The sequence below is a fragment of the Oryctolagus cuniculus genome, chromosome 15 (assembly GCF_051225735.1).
Source record: "Oryctolagus cuniculus isolate XC-2025 breed Fujian yellow rabbit chromosome 15, ASM5122573v1, whole genome shotgun sequence".
In the NCBI taxonomy this organism is placed as follows: Eukaryota; Metazoa; Chordata; class Mammalia; order Lagomorpha; family Leporidae; genus Oryctolagus; species Oryctolagus cuniculus.
In genome coordinates, this window is record NC_142881.1 from 29,129,050 (window position 1) to 29,145,397 (window position 16,348).

The 16,348-nt window shown below is 46.5% G+C and overlaps 1 long non-coding RNA gene across 1 annotated transcript; it reads right to left on the bottom strand.

Annotated features, from left to right (window-relative positions):
• Positions 1–4,686: 4,686 nt before the first annotated feature.
• On the bottom strand, positions 4,687–13,212 carry LOC138845319 (uncharacterized). Its single transcript, XR_016222005.1, has 2 exons — positions 12,996–13,212; positions 4,687–5,064 (listed from the first exon to the last, which is right to left on the bottom strand). It is a non-coding gene; the product is annotated as an uncharacterized LOC138845319 (long non-coding RNA).
• Between the last annotated feature and the right edge of the window lie 3,136 nt (positions 13,213–16,348).

Consider the following 16,348-nt stretch of genomic DNA (forward strand, 5'->3'; position numbering starts at 1 on the left):
AAAAACCCCAACAACTTAGAGGGCTTTTCAAATTATCATGTTGGGTGAGTCCTGGTAGTTTGTGTTTTTCAAGGATTGTTCATTTCATCTGAATCATCAGATGTATGTGTGCAGCTTTTCTTGGTATTTCCTTATCTATTTCATTGCGTACATCATGTTTGTAAGGTTTGTGGTGATATCCCATTTCAGTCCAGTATTGGAAATTGGTGTTTTCTCTGTTTTTTCCTTTGTAGTTTGTCATTCTTGCTAGATTATTGCCAATTTTATTGATCTGTCAAAGATCAAATTTGTTCACTGATATTTCTCTATTTCTGTTTTCAATTTCATTGATTTCCACTCTTTATTATTTCCTTCTCAACTTGCTTTATTTTGCTCTTTTTTAAAATTCTTGAGGTTTGATCATAGATTATTTTGAGATTTTCTTCTTTTCTAATGCATAATTGAGTGCTATAAATTTACCTGCTTTAGCTAGAGCCTACAAATTTTGATATGTTATATTTTTATTTTACTTGGCATATTTTAAATTTACTGTGGGACTTCCTTGGCTTACAGATTATAGTAAGTGTTTTGTTTTATTTCCAAGTGTTTTATTAAGATTTTCCTGTGGGGCCAGCACCATGGCGCAGTGGATTAAAGCCCTGGCCTGAAGCGCCGGCATCCCAAAGGGGCGCTGGTTCTAGTCCCACTGCTCCACTTAGATCCAGCTCTCTGCTATGGCCTGGGAAAGCAGTGGGAGATGTCCCAAGCGCTTGGGCCCCTACACCCATGTGGGAGACCCAGAAGAAGCTCCTGGCTCCTGGCTTCTGGCTTCTGATCAGCGCAACTCTGGCCATTGTGGCCAACTGGGGAGTAAACCAGCAGATGGAAGACCTCTCTGTCTCTATCTCTCTCTGTAATTCTATCTTTCAAATAAATAAAATAAATCTTTTTAAAGAAAAGATTTTCCTATATCTTTATGCTATCAATTTCACTTAAAAAATTCCATTTGTGGTTAGAGAACACATTCCATATCATTTCAATTCTTTAAAAAATACTTTATTTAAATGAGAAACGGAGAGATACATCTGTGGTTTACTTCCCAAAGTCTGCAATGGCTGAGACTGGTCTAGGCTGAAGCCAGGAACTGGAAACTCAATCCATTATTCTCCCACATAGGTGGCAGGGACCCAACCGCTTGGGCCATCACTGGTGCCTCCAGGGTCTGCATTAGCAGGAAGCTGGAGCCAGGAGCTGAAGTCAGGTATTGAACTCAGGCCTCTGACATGGGAGGGAAGCACCCTAAGCAGCATCTTAATCGCTAGCCCAGATGCCTGCCTCTGATTTCAATTCTTTTAAACTTATTGAATTCGTTGAATGGTCTGGGATATGGTCTATCTTGGTGTATGTCCTATGGATGCTTGAAAAGAATGTGTATTCTGCTGTCGAATGTGGTGCTTAGTTAAGTGTTAATTATATGTGGTTGACTGATGTTATTGTCGACTTCTAATTTTCTCTTATTCTTTCAGTTGTTGAAGTTTTCAGTTATAATTGTGCTTTTGCCTGTTTCTTTCAGTTCTATAAGGATTTGCTTTACATATTTTGTAGTTTTGTTGCTTGGTGCATAGGCATTTAGGATTGCTATGTCTTCTTGGTGAATTGACACTTCATAAACGTTTATTTTCATTTATTTGAAGTGCAAAGTAGGAGCAAGAGTGAGAGATCTTTTATCCGCTGGTTCATTTTCAAATGGCTACAGTGGTAAGCGCTGGGCCAGGCCAAAGCCAGAAGCCCAGAACATCACCTGGTTCTCTCAGGTGGGCAGCAGGAGTCCAAGCTTTTGAGCCATCATCTGCGGCCTCCCAGAGTGCAGTAGCAGGAAGGTGGATTGGCAGCATAGGGGATGGGACTCAGACTGGCACTCTGCTACGGGATGCGGGGCTTCCAAGTGGTGGTTAACCTGCTGTGCCACAACACGTCTCCAGACTGACACTTTAGTCATTATATCATATCCCTCTTTGTCTCTGGTGATTTTTTTGCTTCAAAGTCTACTTTATCTGAAATCAGTGTAGCCATTTTTTGCCTTCTTTGCTTGTGTGATATATATTTTCCCATCCTTTTGCTTTCAGGTTGACCATATTGTTATATTTGAAGTGAGTTTCTTTTAAACAGCTATAGTTAGGTCATAATTTTTCTTCAATTCTGCCCATCTTTGTCTTTTAATTTGTGTACACAGAACATTTACATTTAATGTAATCATTGATATATTAAGACTTATGTCTACTATTTTATTTTATTGTTTTGTCTTTCATTTGTTTTTCTGCTTTTCTGTGAATTACTTCAACATTTTTTAGAGTTCTGTTGTTATTTCTCTATTGTGTTTTTTGGTATATCTCTTTTTATAGAGGGTTTTGTTTAAAGATTTTATTTATTTATTTATTTATTTATTTATTTATTTGAAAGGCAGAGTTGCAGAGACAGAGGTAAAGAAACAGAAGCCTTCCACTCACTTGTTCACTCCCCAAATGGCCACAACAGCTGGAGCTGGGCAGATCTGAAGCCAGGAGCTTCTTCCGGGTCTCCCACTCAAGTGCAGGGGCCCAAGCTCTTGGGTCATCTTCCACTGCTTTGCCAGACCATAGCAGAGAGCTGGATCAGAAGTAGAACAGCCAGGAATTGAACTGGTGCCCATGTGGGATGCTGGCACTGCAGGCAGCGGCTTTACCCACTACGCCACAGTGCCGGCCCCTGTATAGTGTTTTTAGTGGTGCCTTAGGGATCACATTATGGACTTGTAACTTGTCACAGTCTACTGGTCATCATAATTTTATCAGTCAGTTTAAAGGAAGTTTAAATGACATTCCTTTATCCTTACTCATTTATATTATGATCATCTTAAATACTGCCCCTATGTACACCAGGTAGCATTATAATTTTTGCTTCAACAGTCAAACGTAATTGTCTTTACCCATAATTTTGCTTACTGTGTTCTTTCTTCCTGATGTTCCAAGGTTTCTTCTTTTATCATTTCTTTTTTATTTAGATAAGTTTCTTTAGCCACTTTTATTTTAAAAAGCTTTTAAAGATTTATTATTTATTTTAAAGGTAGAGTTATAGAAAGAGATACAGACAGAAAGATCTTTCATCTACTGGTTCACTCTCCAAATGGCCTCATTGATCAGGGCTGGGCCAGGCCAAAGCCAGGGGCCTGGGTCTCCCACATGGGTGGCACCAGCCCAGGCACTTTGGCCACCTGCTGCTGCACTCCCGGCACGTTAGCTCGGAGCTGGATCAGAAGTGGAGTGGCTGGGACTCAAACAAGCACAGGCACTCAATGGGATGTCAGTCTCACAAGTGGCTTAATACACAATACTCACCCCTAGTTTAAATTTTAATAATTTAATTTTTTGAAAGGCACAGAGAGAGAGAGAAGAGAGAGGAAAAAAAATAAACAAAGAGAGTTATCTGCTAAGAGAGGTATCATGCCCCAAATGCACACAAGAGCCAAGTCTGGGCCAGGCTGGGAATTCAGTCTGAGTCTTTCACGTGGGTGCCAGGGACCCAACTGCTTGAGCCATCACCAGTACTTCCCAAGATACACATTAGCAAGAAGCTAGAATCAGGAGTAGAGCGGAGACTTGAACCCAGGCGTTCCAACATTGGATGAGGCATCCCAACCAGGGGCTGAAGGGCTGCACCGAAAGCCGCCCCTCTTTTAGCCATTCTTTTAGGGTACATCTGCTGGAGATGTATTCCTAGTTTGTGCACATCTGAGAATGTCTTGATATCCCCTAATTTTCCTCTCTCTCTTTCCTCCCTCCCTCCCTTCCTAATTAATGAAGAAACATTGACACATCATGATCACCCAAATCCAACATTTCCATTAGAGTTCATTCTCGATGTTGCACATTCCGTGCATTTGGACGAGTGAGTAATGACAGGGCTCCATCACTGGAGTGTCATACCGAGTATTTCACTGCCCTAAACACGCTCTGTGCCCCACTGTTCACCCCTCGCTCCCTAGCCAGTGTTCATCTTGCTCTCCCTACAGCTGTGCCTCTGCAGAATGTCAGAGCTGGAACTTGACAGTGTGTAGCCCTTTCGCACTTCTTCACTGGATAACACACATTTCAGTTTCCTCCATGTCTTTTCATGGCTCGAGAGCCCATTTCTTTTTAATTCTAAGTAATATTCCATTGTTTGCGTGTGCCCCCATTTATCCAGCCGTTCAGTTTGGGCAATTACTCATAAAGCTGCTGTAAACATTTAGTGAAGGTTTGTGTAGCCCTAATTTTTCAGCTCCTTTGGGTAAGCAGCAAGGAGCTGGACTGAATGTGCAGTACTTTCAGTTTGGAAGGAACTGCCAAACTCCCTTCCAAAGTGACTCTGTTCCCCTCACTGCTGGAAGATATTTTTACTAGATATTCTAGATTGGCACTTTCTTTTATAAAAATGTGCTTTTCCTTCTGTTCTCTCTGGTTCCTGATGAGAAATCCACTGTCAATTCGACCTTTTCCCCTACAGATAAGGTATCAATTCTCTCTCACTGCTTTCAAGAGATTTTTATTCTTCATTTTTCAAAAGTTTGCCCATTATGTTCTTGGGACAGATGTCTTTGAGTTTAGTTGGTCTGGAGTTCCCGCGGCGTCTTGAATCTGTAGTTTGTGTTTTTGCCAAACTTGGGGAGTTTTTGTTCCCCTCTTTCAGTGCTTTTTCTTTCTTATTTTTTAGGATTTATTTATTTATTTAAAGGCAGAGTTACAGAGAGGCAGAGGCAGAGAGAGAGAGACAGAGAGAGAGATCTTCCATCTGCTGGTTCACTCCTCAAATGGCCGCAACAGCCAGAGCTGGGCCCATCCGGAGCCAGGAGCTTCCCCCAGATCTCTGGGTGCAGGGGCCCAAGGACTTGGGCCATCTTCTACTCCTTCCCAGACCATAGCAGAGAGCTGGATCAGAAGTGGAGCAGCTGGGACTTGAACCGACGCCGCCCACATGGGACGCCAGCACTGTAGGTGGTGGCTTTACCTGCTACGCCACAGCGCCGGCCCCTCAGTGCCTTTTCAATCTTGCTTCCTTTCTCCTTTCCTTCTGAAACAGTGACACAAATGTTAGAACTTTTATTGTAGTTCCTCAGCCTGTTTTCAGTATTTTTTCTCTGTTCTGACTGGGTAATTTCCATTATTCTACCTTCCAGCTCACTAATTCTTTCCTTTGCCCTCTCCATTCTGGTTTTGAAGCCCATTGACTGATGTTTTTACTGTGTTTTCTCAATTTAAATTTTTCTATTTGTTTCTTTTTTATCTCTTGTATTTATTTGCTGAGACTTTTCTTTCATTTGTTTAAAATCTGTTCACAATTGTTTCTTCAAGCATTTTTGTAATGGTCACTTTAAAAGTCTTTGTCAGATAATTCTTTTTTTTTTTTTTTTTTTTTTTGACAGGCAGAGTGGACAGTGAGAGAGAGAGACAGAGAGAAAGGTCTTCCTTTGCCGTTGGTTCACCCTCCAATGGCCACCGTGGCTGGCGCGCTGCGGCCGGCGCACCGCGCTGATCCGATGGCAGGAGCCAGGAGCCAGGTGCTTTTCCTGGTCTCCCATGGGGTGCAGGGCCCAAGCACCTGGGCCATCCTCCACTGCACTCCTGAGCCACAGCAGAGAGCTGGCCTGGAAGAGGGGCAACTGGGACAGAATCCGGCGCCCCAACCGGGACTAGAACCCGATGTGCCGGCGCCGCTAGGTGGAGGATTAGCCTAGTGAGCCACGGCGCCGGCCCCTGTCAGATAATTCTGACATCTTTGTCATCTCAGTGTCTTTTTCACAATTGTCTTTTTTTTATTCACTTATTATTTATTTATTTATTGACAGGCAGAGTGGACAGTGAGAGAGAGAGACAGAGAGAAAGGTCTTCCTTTGCCGTTGGTTCACCCTCCAATGGCCGCCACGGCCGGCGGGCTGCGGCCGGTGCACTGCGGCCGGTGCACCGCGCTGATCCGAAGCCAGGAGCCAGGTGCTTCTCCTGGTCTCCCATGGGGTGCAGGGCCCAAGGACTTGGGCCATCCTCCACTGCACTCCCTGGCCACAGCAGAGAGCTGGTGTGGAAGAGGGGCAACCAGGACAGAATCCAGCGCACCAACCGGGACTAGAACCCAGTGTGCCGGCGCCGCAAGGCGGAGGATTAGCCTAGTGAGCCACGGCGCTGGCCCACTTATTTTTATTATTATTTTTTTTTGACAGGTAGAGTTATATACAGTGTGAGAGAGAGACAGAGAGAAAGGTCTTCCTTCCGTTGGTTCACCCCTCCCCCCCAAATGGCTGCTACTGCCGGTGCTGCGCCGATCTGAAGCCAGGAGCCAGGTGCTTCTCCTTGTCTCCCATATGGGCACAGGGCCACAGGGCCCAAGCACCTGGGCCATCCTCCACTGCCTTCCCGGGCCACAGCAGAGAGCTGGACTGGAAGAGGAGCAGCCGGGACAGAAACCGGCGCCCATATGGGATGCTGGCGCCGCAGGAGGAGGATTAACCAAGTGAGCCAGGGCACCGCCCCATTCACAATTGTCTTTTATCATTCAGATTGACATCTTCCTGGCTCTTGGTGTGATGAGTGATTTTCAAGAGAAACTTTGGCACTTGGGGTACGATGTTATGTGACTCTTGATCATATACAAATTTTCACTTTTAGCCGAGTTCCTCTGATACCACTTTAGCAGTTGGAGGGGAGAGCTCATTTTGTAGAGTTCCAGGGTCCTCATTTGGTGTCTTCATTGCTGGCGGAGGGAGTGGGAGTTCCAGCTCCGCAACAGGCTTCCGCTGACAGCTGCCGAGCTATGAGGGGTCAGCCTGCCTCGTTATGCCACCCACACGGCCTCGGGCAGGGGGTGAAACTCCTGCCTCTTTATTCTGCCGCCTCTGACGCTAACCCAGTGGAAAGAGGAAGGAGCCTTCCATTACCGTGGGGCACGGGTGAAATACAGGCTTCCCACCTGGTCTCCAAGCAGACAAGCATCCCAGCTCCCAGCTTGGTCTTCTCCAACTACTCCACCCGGAATCCGGTTGCCGCGTTAGAGGCTGGTGGGAGTGAAAGTCGAGGCTCACCTCTCAGCCTTGGCCGGCTTGGGTGGCAGGGGAGCGCCACGCTTTCCTGCGGTGTTTGGCTGGAGCAGAGCGGATATTGTCTGAAAGTTGTCTTTCTAGGATACCCGTTCCCTAGTTTGGAGAGAGGAGCCTTCTACTGAAAGTACCTTGGGCCATTGTTTGTGTTTGGTGTGGATGTGGCTTTCTTAGCGCTAAGCCTGGGATGCAGGAAGTGGGATGGAAAGGAAGCCCAGGAAGCCCAGCCCATTGCCGTCCCCGGGTTCCGGGCCTCAAGCTGGTCTGCCCTCTCCTCCCGTGACAGTCTCATGCTCGCCTCCTCCAGTGTCCTGAGTTCTCTACTGTACTTGGTGAAAGGGGTCACCTCTTTTTCCTGGGATTATTTTAATGGCAATAATTCTGCTGACCCTTCAGGACAGAGCAGGCACCGTGTAGGCGCTTTCAGAGTAAGTGGATACAACCATATTCCTATATGCCACGGCCTCACCATTTTGTGGGACAGCCAGCCACATCTCGCACAGCCTGGCAGGTGAGTAAGAGCATGGCTTTGGGCATTTCGGGCATGGAAAGCCAAGACACTGTGGTTAAAAATGTCCTACAGGAAGGATCTCTGGGAGAGAGACCCCAGCAGAAAGAAGGGGCCACCAAAGAAGGAGGTAGTTTTCTCTGAAGGGAGGAGAGAACTTCCACTTTGCTTATGGCCTTGTCTAAATACTGATGGAGTATACTGGATTTGAAAAGCTTCCACAGCCATGGCAGCTCATGTCAAGAGCCTTGGGTGATCATTGTCATCATACATAAGAGTGTTAATTGTTAAATTAACAACAGGAGTCACTGTGCACCAACTTCCCATGCAGGACCTCTGTCCTCAATGAGTTGCATTATGATAATTAACTTGTTCTCAGTTTTGTGTGTGTGTGTGTGTATGTGTGCAAATTGTTGAAATCTTTACTTAGTATGGAGTTGGTCTTCTGTGTATAAAGTTAATTGAAAATGAGTCTTAATGGAGAAAGGGACTGGGAAAGGGAGAGGGAGGAGGAGGAGAAGTGGGAGTAGGGGTGGGACGGCAGGTATGGTGGGAGAATCATTATAGTCCTAAAGTTGAACTTGGGAAATTTGTATTCCTTAAATAAAAGGTTTCTTTGGGGGGGAGAAACACGGCTTGGGATCAGAGATGACTGAGCCCCAGCTCTGGTTGTGCTGTGCTCAAGCCCTGTCACCCTGGATAAGTTGGGTAAGCCCTTGAAAATTCAGTGTGCTCCCTCGGGATGGGGAAAGGCTAGGACCAATCTCATACACTGTTGGTGGGTTATAGTAAATGAAGTACTGCAGGTAAATCATTTTGCATGGTATCCGCACATACTCTGGACTTGTAAATATTTGTTGCTGTTCTTATAGGGCAGGCTGGGTCAATAGTAATTCCCCCTTAGCCTTGCTTTTTGCACACAGAGGAAGCATCTTGTGCTACCCTGTGCCTACTGCCTCTCTCTTCTCCTTGAACAATGTGGCAACTTTCTAAGCTTCATGTTGTGTCTTCAGATGAGTGGAGCCGGATGAATGCCCCGGATGAGAGCAGCAATGTCGCTGTTTGCATTCCTCCCTTCCTTTGATTGTTCATGCATTACTGTATTGAATCCTTGCTGCGCACTAACCCTGTGCTTGGCACGGTACCAGGGAGCTCAGAACCCAGCAGGATAGGCTCTGAGTACTGATGACTTGGGGCAGACTCTAAGTGCTAAAAAAGATACAATCAAAATATTCTGAGTTTAGAAGAGGGAGCAATCACGTTTGGCTGGAAGAATCAGGGATTCATGGAGAAGGGGGCACCTGTATTTGACTTCAATAGGTAAACATGGAGAAAGAAGTACTAAGAAGTACAAAAATAGAGACAGGCTGGTACAAACCGTCTTTAGGAAACAGAAAATAGTGTGGGTGGGCTGTCGTATAAGGTATTTATGGAGGGGATCGGGAGGGGACTGGAAAGTATTCAGGGGCTAATATTTAGAGTTTTGAGTATCAGACGCGTCAGGCAGGATTAGGGGTTGACTCCAAGCAGTCAAAGAACAGTAGCTGAAACCATGTATTGGTTTGTATGTCTCTTTTACTCCAAGGAAAAATAAATTCAGAATGTGATGATTTGGGATCAGTATGGCACCTGTGCTGTACTGGGGACGCAGCTTCCTGAGGTGCTCAGGGAGTGCCTTCATCTTTAATGTTGCCTCATAGTCTAGGAGGCCTATTGGAGCTCTAGCGTAGCAGGCAGGCGAGGGGACCAATGAAAGGGAAGACAGGCAGCTGTCCAACTCGCTGTCCTCTTTACAGAAATTTTATAGGATTCTCCAGGAGGTGGTACCCAACAATTTGTATTTACATTTCACTGGCCAGAATTTAATCCCTTGGCCACTTATTTGTAAGAGATATTGAGAAACAGAATTTGTCCAAATCTGGGCATACTGCTCACCTAGATAAGGTATGAATTCAAAGATGAAAAAGGGGGATGGATATTGGGTAGGCTCCTGAAAGTCTCTGAAACATCAGAATAAGAATTTTAGACTTAATTCAGAAGGCAGGAGGGACCCTTGTGTGTGTGTGTGTGGGGGGGGGGGGTTATTTAGTGGGAGACAGGCAGGATCCAAGTCACTAAATAGAAAGATGAGCCTGGGATTGTGGAAAACAGACTGTAGGATGAAGAGATCAGAGGCAGAGAGATTCGTTAGGAGGTGATTTCACAGGTCAAATGGAGAAGTAATGTGGATATGATAATTTAAGAAAGTGAAGGGGCCAGCGCCGTGGCGTAGCAGGTAAAGCCAATGCCTGCAAGTGCCAGCATCCCATATGGGCGCCAGTTCGAGTCCCAGCTGCTCCCCTCCAATCCAGCTGCCTGCTAATATGCCTGGGAAAGTAGCCTAAGTGCTTAAGCCCCGACACCCACGTGGGAGATCCAGAAGAAGCTCCAAGCTCCTGGCTTCAGCCTGGCCCAGCCCTGCCATTGAGGCCATTTAGGGAATGAACCAGCAGATGGAGATTCTCTCTGTCTCTCTCTGTCTCTCTCCTCACTCCATAACTCTGCCTTTCAAGCAAGTAAAAAATAAATCTTTTTTAAAAAAGAAAATGAGGAGGACAAAGGGGACACATGTTCAGGAGTGTATCATTAGGGTGGCAACTGATTTGATGTGAGGTTGTAGGTTGACTTTTCTTTTCTTTTTAAAAGATTTATTTATTTGAAAGTCAGAGTTACACAGAGAGAGAGAAGGAGAGGCAGAGAGAGAGAGAGAGAGAGAGAGAGGTCTTCCATCCTCTGATTCACTCCCCAACTGGCCACAACAGCCAGAGATGGGCCAATCTGAAGCCAGGAGCCAGGAGCTTCCTCTGGGTCTTCTATGCGGGTGCAAGGGCCCAGGGACTTGGGCCATCTTCTACTGCTTTCCCAGGCCACAGCAGACAGCTGGATTGGAAATGGAGCAGCCGGGACTCAAACTGTGCCTATATGGGATGCTGGCACTGCAGACAGCAGCTTTACCCACTACACTACAGTGCCAGCCCCAGGTTGACTTTTCAATGGGAACCTTCATCCCTTCATTCAGTTACCAATGGACATGGAATTGGATGATGGGGCCATTTCTGGAAAAGAGGAAACCAGAACAGCTAACTTAGGGCCAGGTGACAAGTTTGGTTTAGAACAGAGCTTTGACCAGAACATTTGTGTCAATACTTAAGTCTCAAAGAGCATTCCTCGGGGTGGGCATCAGGCATAGCAGTTAAGATGCTCACATCTCATGGCGGAATGTCCAAGGTCAAGTTCCCGCTCCACTACAGAGTCTAGTGATGACTCAAGTAGTTGGGTTCCTGCCCACTCCCCCCACCCCCAGATTGAATTCCTACCCCCTAGATTGAATTCCTGACTCCTAGCTTTGGCCTGGTCCAGCCTGGGCCATTGCAGGCATTTGGGGAATAAGCCAGTGAATGGCAGCATTTTCTGTCTGTCTGTCTCTCTGCCTCTCATATAAGTAAATAAATGAACAACTTTTTAAAAAGGGTATTGCCCCGGCCGGCGCCCTGGCTCACTAGGCTAATCCTCTACCTGCGGCACCGGCACACTGGGTTCTAGTCCCGGTTGGGGCACCGGGTACTAGTCCCAGCTGCTCCTCTTCTAGTCCAGCTCTCTGCTGTGGCCCGGGAGTGCAGTGGAGGATGGCCCAAGTGCTTGGACCCTGCACCTGCATGGGAGACCAGGAGGAAGCACCTGGCTCTTGGCTTCGGATGGGCACAGCACGCCGCACGCAGCACCAGCCCTAGCAGCCATTTGGGTGATGAACCAATGGAAAAGGAAGACCTCTCTCTCTCTCTCTCTCCCTCTCTCTCTCTAACTCTGCCTGTCAAAAAAAAAAAAAAAAAAAAAAAAGGTATTCCCCCAAGCAGTTTCAACATGATTTGGGAATTTGTTAAAAATACAAATTCTTGCACCATATGCCAGTCCTTATTATGGCGCAATGGCCTAGAAACCTGTTTTTACAAGTACAAATTAATTGTATTTCCTTTAAAAAGTATTTATTTGAAAGGCAAAGTGACAGAGAGAGGGAGAGACAGAGAGATCTTCCATTTGCTGTTTCACTCCCCAAATGGTTGCAATGGCCTGGGCTGGGACAGGCTGAAGCCAGGAGCCAAGAACTCCACCCTAATCTCTCACATCAGTGGTAAGAGTCCCAAGTACTTGGGCCATCTTCCACTGCTTTCCCAGATGCCTTGGTAGGAACATGGATCAGAAGCAGAGCAGGGGGTTGGCACTGTGGCATAGCGGATAAAGCCACAGCCTGCAGTGCTGGCATTCCATATGGGTGCCAGTTCGAGTCTCGACTGCTCCACTTCCAATCCAGCTCTCTACTGTGGCCTGGGAAGCAGTAGAAGATGGCCCAAGTCCTCGGGACCCTGCACCCGTGTGGGAAACCTAGAGGAAGCTCCTGGCACCTGGCTTCAGGTCAGCGCAGCTCCGGGCGTTGTGGCCAACTGGGGAGTGAACCAGCGGATGGAAGACCTCTCTCTCTCTGCCTCTCCTTCTCTCTGTGTGTAATTCTACCTTTCAAATAAATAAGTATACCTTAAAAAAAAAAAGCAGCAGGGCAGCTGGACTTACCTGGCACTCTAATCCAGGATGGCGTCCCGCTGCACCACAATGCTGTCCCTAAACTGTATTTCTATTTATAACTGATAAACAACAGGAAATAGAGATTTAAAAACATACTATTTGCAGCATCAAAAATATTAAATAGTAGAGATTTATTTGACCAAACATGCATAAAACGTATATGTTGAAAATCATAAAACATTGCTAACAGAAATTAAAGAAAGCTGAAATAAATGGAGAAATATTATGTTTATGCATTGGAAGACTCAATATTATTATGATGTCAATAATTCCCAAACCAACTCATAGATTCAATGCAATCTCACAATCCCAGCAGGCTTGTATTTGTAGAAATTGGCAAATAGATTCTAAAATGCATATGGAGATGCAAAAGCTCTAGAACATCCAAAACAACTTTGAAAAGGAAAGAAGTTGAGCTGGTGCTGCGGCTCACTAGGCTAATCCTCCACCTTGCGGCGCCAGCACCCTGGGTTCTAGTCCCAGTCGGGGCGCTGGATTCTGTCCCAGTTGCCCCTCTTCCAGTCCAGCTCTCTGCTGTGGCCCGGGAGTGCAGTGGAGGATGGCCCAGGTCCTTGAGCCCTGCACCCGCATGGGAGACCAGGAGAGGCACCTGGCTCCTGGCTTTGGATCAGCACGGTGCGCCGGCCGCAGCGGCCATTGGAGGGTGAACTGACGGCAAAGGAAGACCTTTCTCTCTGTCTCTCTCTCTCACTGTTCACTCTGCCTGTTAAAAAAAAAAAAAAAAAAAGAAAAGAAAAGAAAAGGAATGAAGTTGAAAGGCTGTGTTACCTGACTTCCGAGCTCGGGAAGATACAGCAATGCAGTGTGTTGTTGGTATAGGGACAGGAGAACGGATCAGTGGAGCAGAATGGAGAGTCCAGACGCAGACCACACATAAATGGCCAATTGATTCTTCACAAAAGTAACAGGCAATAAAATATGGGGATGGGTAATCTTCAACAGATGATGGTGCTGGAACTATGTGAGTTAGCCAGATCCCCCAACCCTGCCAAGAAAATGATTTTAACCCTTACTTCACACCATATACAAAAATTAACTTGGAAAAGATCATAGACCTAATAACATAAGAGACAAAACCAAACAACTTCCATAATAAAACATAGTAAAGTTAAAAAACTTGAATTTGAAGAAGATTTCTCAAATATAACCCCAAAACCACAAACCATTAAAAAAAATTCAATAAGTCATACTTAATCAAATTTAAAATGTTTTCTCTTATGGAGATACTGTTTTTAAAAATAAAGATAACCCACATATGGGGAGAAATTGTTTGTAAAACATACTGAACAAAGTACTTGTGTTCTAGAGAACACAGTGGAATAGTCCAAAGACAACCACCCACTTTCTAAAAAGCAAAAGATATGAACACTTAACCAAAGAAGATAAAGTACCTGGAAATCTGCTCAACCTCATTGGTCATTAAGAAAATACAAGGTAGGGCTGGCGCTGTGGCACAACAGGTTAAAGCCCTGGTCTGAAGCGCCAGCATCCCATATAGGCACCAGTTCGAGTCCCGGCTGCGCCTCTTCTGATCCAGCTCTCTGCTGTGGCCTGGGAAGGCAGTAGAAGATGGCCCAAGTCTTGGGCCCCTGCACCTGCATGGGAGACCCGGAAGAAGCTCCTGGCTCCTGGCTTCTGATCAGCGCAGCTCCGGCCGTTGCGGCCACCTGAGGAGTGAACCAGCAGATGGAAGACTTCTCTCTCTGTCTCTGCCTCTCTGTGTAACTCTATCTTTCAAATAAATAAAATAAATCTTTAAAAAAAAAAAAGAAAATAAAGGTAACAGTCTACCACTATGATGGCATAGCACTGCGACATACACTACACTCTCATCCCAGCAGCCCAAGTGAGAAAGACTCATGTTAGTAAGACTGTGGAGCAACTGGAATCTCATACGTTGATGTAGGTGTACAGCGATCTGGAAAGCAATCTGGCAGTTCCTTATAAAGTTAAGCATGTACTTGCCATAGGGCCCAGCCTTTCCACTCCCCAGAGAAATGACAGCATAAAGGTTTCAACAGCTTTATTTACAAAAGCCCCAAACTGGAAACAATCCAAAGTCCACCAACAGGGGAATGGAGAAATAAATTGTATATTCATACAATGGATTACTACTCAGTAATAAAAAGGAATGAGCTACTGATAAGTGCAACCACGGGGGGCCTTCGCCTGGCACAGAGGCTCAGTGCAGCAGTGTGGATGCATCTCACATATAGAATTATGCGGAGGGAAACAGGAACATAAGTAGCACATACAAGGGCACTTCAAACAGTTTGAGGGAAAATGGTGTTAAATGGTGTTTATTTTGGTGCAAAAAATTGAAATTCGGCCAGCGCCGCAGCTCACTAGGCTAATCCTCTGCCTGCGGCGCCGGCACACCAGGTTCTAGTTCTGGTCGGGGCGCCGGATTCTGTCCCGGTTGCTCTTCTTTCAGTCCAGCTCTCTGCTGTGGCCTGGGAAGGCAGTGGAGGATGGCCCAAGTGCTTGGGCCCTGCACCCCATGGGAGACCAGGAGAAGCACCTGGCTCCTGCCTTCGGATCAGCGCGGTGTACCAGCCGCAGCACACCGGCCACGGCGGCCATTGGAGGGTGAACCAATGGTAAAGGAAGACCTTTCTCTCTGTCTCTCTCTCTCTCTCTTTCTCACTGTCCACTCTGCCTGTCAAAAAAAGTTGAAATTCATGAATACTTTTTTTTTTAAAGATTTATGTGAAAGGCAGAATTACAGAAAGAGAGGGAGACTGGAGAGAAGCAGAGGAAGAGAAAGAAGAGATCTTCCAACTGCTGGTTCTCCCCAAATGGCCGCAGTGGCCCAGGTTCTGAAGTGAGGAGCCTGGGACTTGGTCCAAATCTCCCAGATGGGTGGCAGGGGCCCAGCCACCTGGACCATAGTCAGCTGCCTTCCCAGGTGCATTAGCAAGGTGTTGGAGCAGCCAGGACTGGAACTGGTGCTCATATGGGATGCCGGAATCACAGGCAGTGGCTTAACCCACTGCACCACAATGCTGGCCTCCATAGTTTTTCTCATGGCACATATTTTCCATGAACTTTTTGCAAACACCTTTGTATTAAATGGTTCCATTTACAAAACTTCTGGAAACTGCCAACTAATCTATCACACAGAGACAGGTTAGGAGCTGGCTGGGGCTGGGGCTGGATGCTGAGGGGAGGAGAGTAGGTTTTATGTGAGGGTATTTCAAAAAGTTCATGGAAAGATGCAATGAAATGAAAAGTTTATTTTAGGCAAAAAATGTTGAAATCTATGCATGCTGATAAAAATGGAAGAAGGAGATTGGGGAGGCAGTGATGGAAAGGTTCTTTGTCTTGCTTGTGCTGGTTTTCACGGGTGCATTCAAAACTGATCAAACTGTTTACTTTTTAAAAAATATTTATTTATTTACTTGAAAGTCAGAGTTACACAGAGAGAGGTGAGGCAGGGAGAGAGAGAGAGAGAGAGGTCTTCTATCTGCTGGTTCACTCCTCAGATGGCCACAACAGCTGGAGCTGTGCTGATCCGAAGCCAGGAGCTTCTTCCAGGTCTCCCACACGGGTGCAGGGGCCCAAGGACTTGGGCCATCTTCTACTGCTTTCCCAGGCCATAGCAGAGAGCTGGATCAGAAGTGGAGCAGCTGGGACTCGAACTGGTGCCCATATGGGATGCAGGCACTGCAGGCAGTGGCTTTACCTGCTATGCCACAGCATCAGCCCCAAAAATGTTTACTTTTTTTTTTTAATTAATTAATTTATTTTTTTGACAGGCAGAGTGGACAATGAGAGAGAGAGACAGAGAGAAAGGTCTTCCTTTTACCGTAGGTTCACCCTCCAATGGCCGCTGCGGCCGGTGCTCTGTGGCTGGTGCGCTGTGGCCGGCGCACGGCGCTGATCCGATGCCAGGAGCCAGGTGCTTCTCCTGGTTTCCCATGCGGGTGCAGGGCCCAAGCACTTGGGCCATCCTCCACTGCACTCCTGGGCTACAGCAGAGAGCTGGCCTGGAAGAGGAGCAACCAGGACAGAATCTGGTGCCCTGACTGGGACTAGAACCCAGGGTGCCGGTGCCGCAAGCGGAGGATTAGCCTATTGAGCTGTGGCGCTGGCCCAGAATGTTTACTTTTAACATGTGC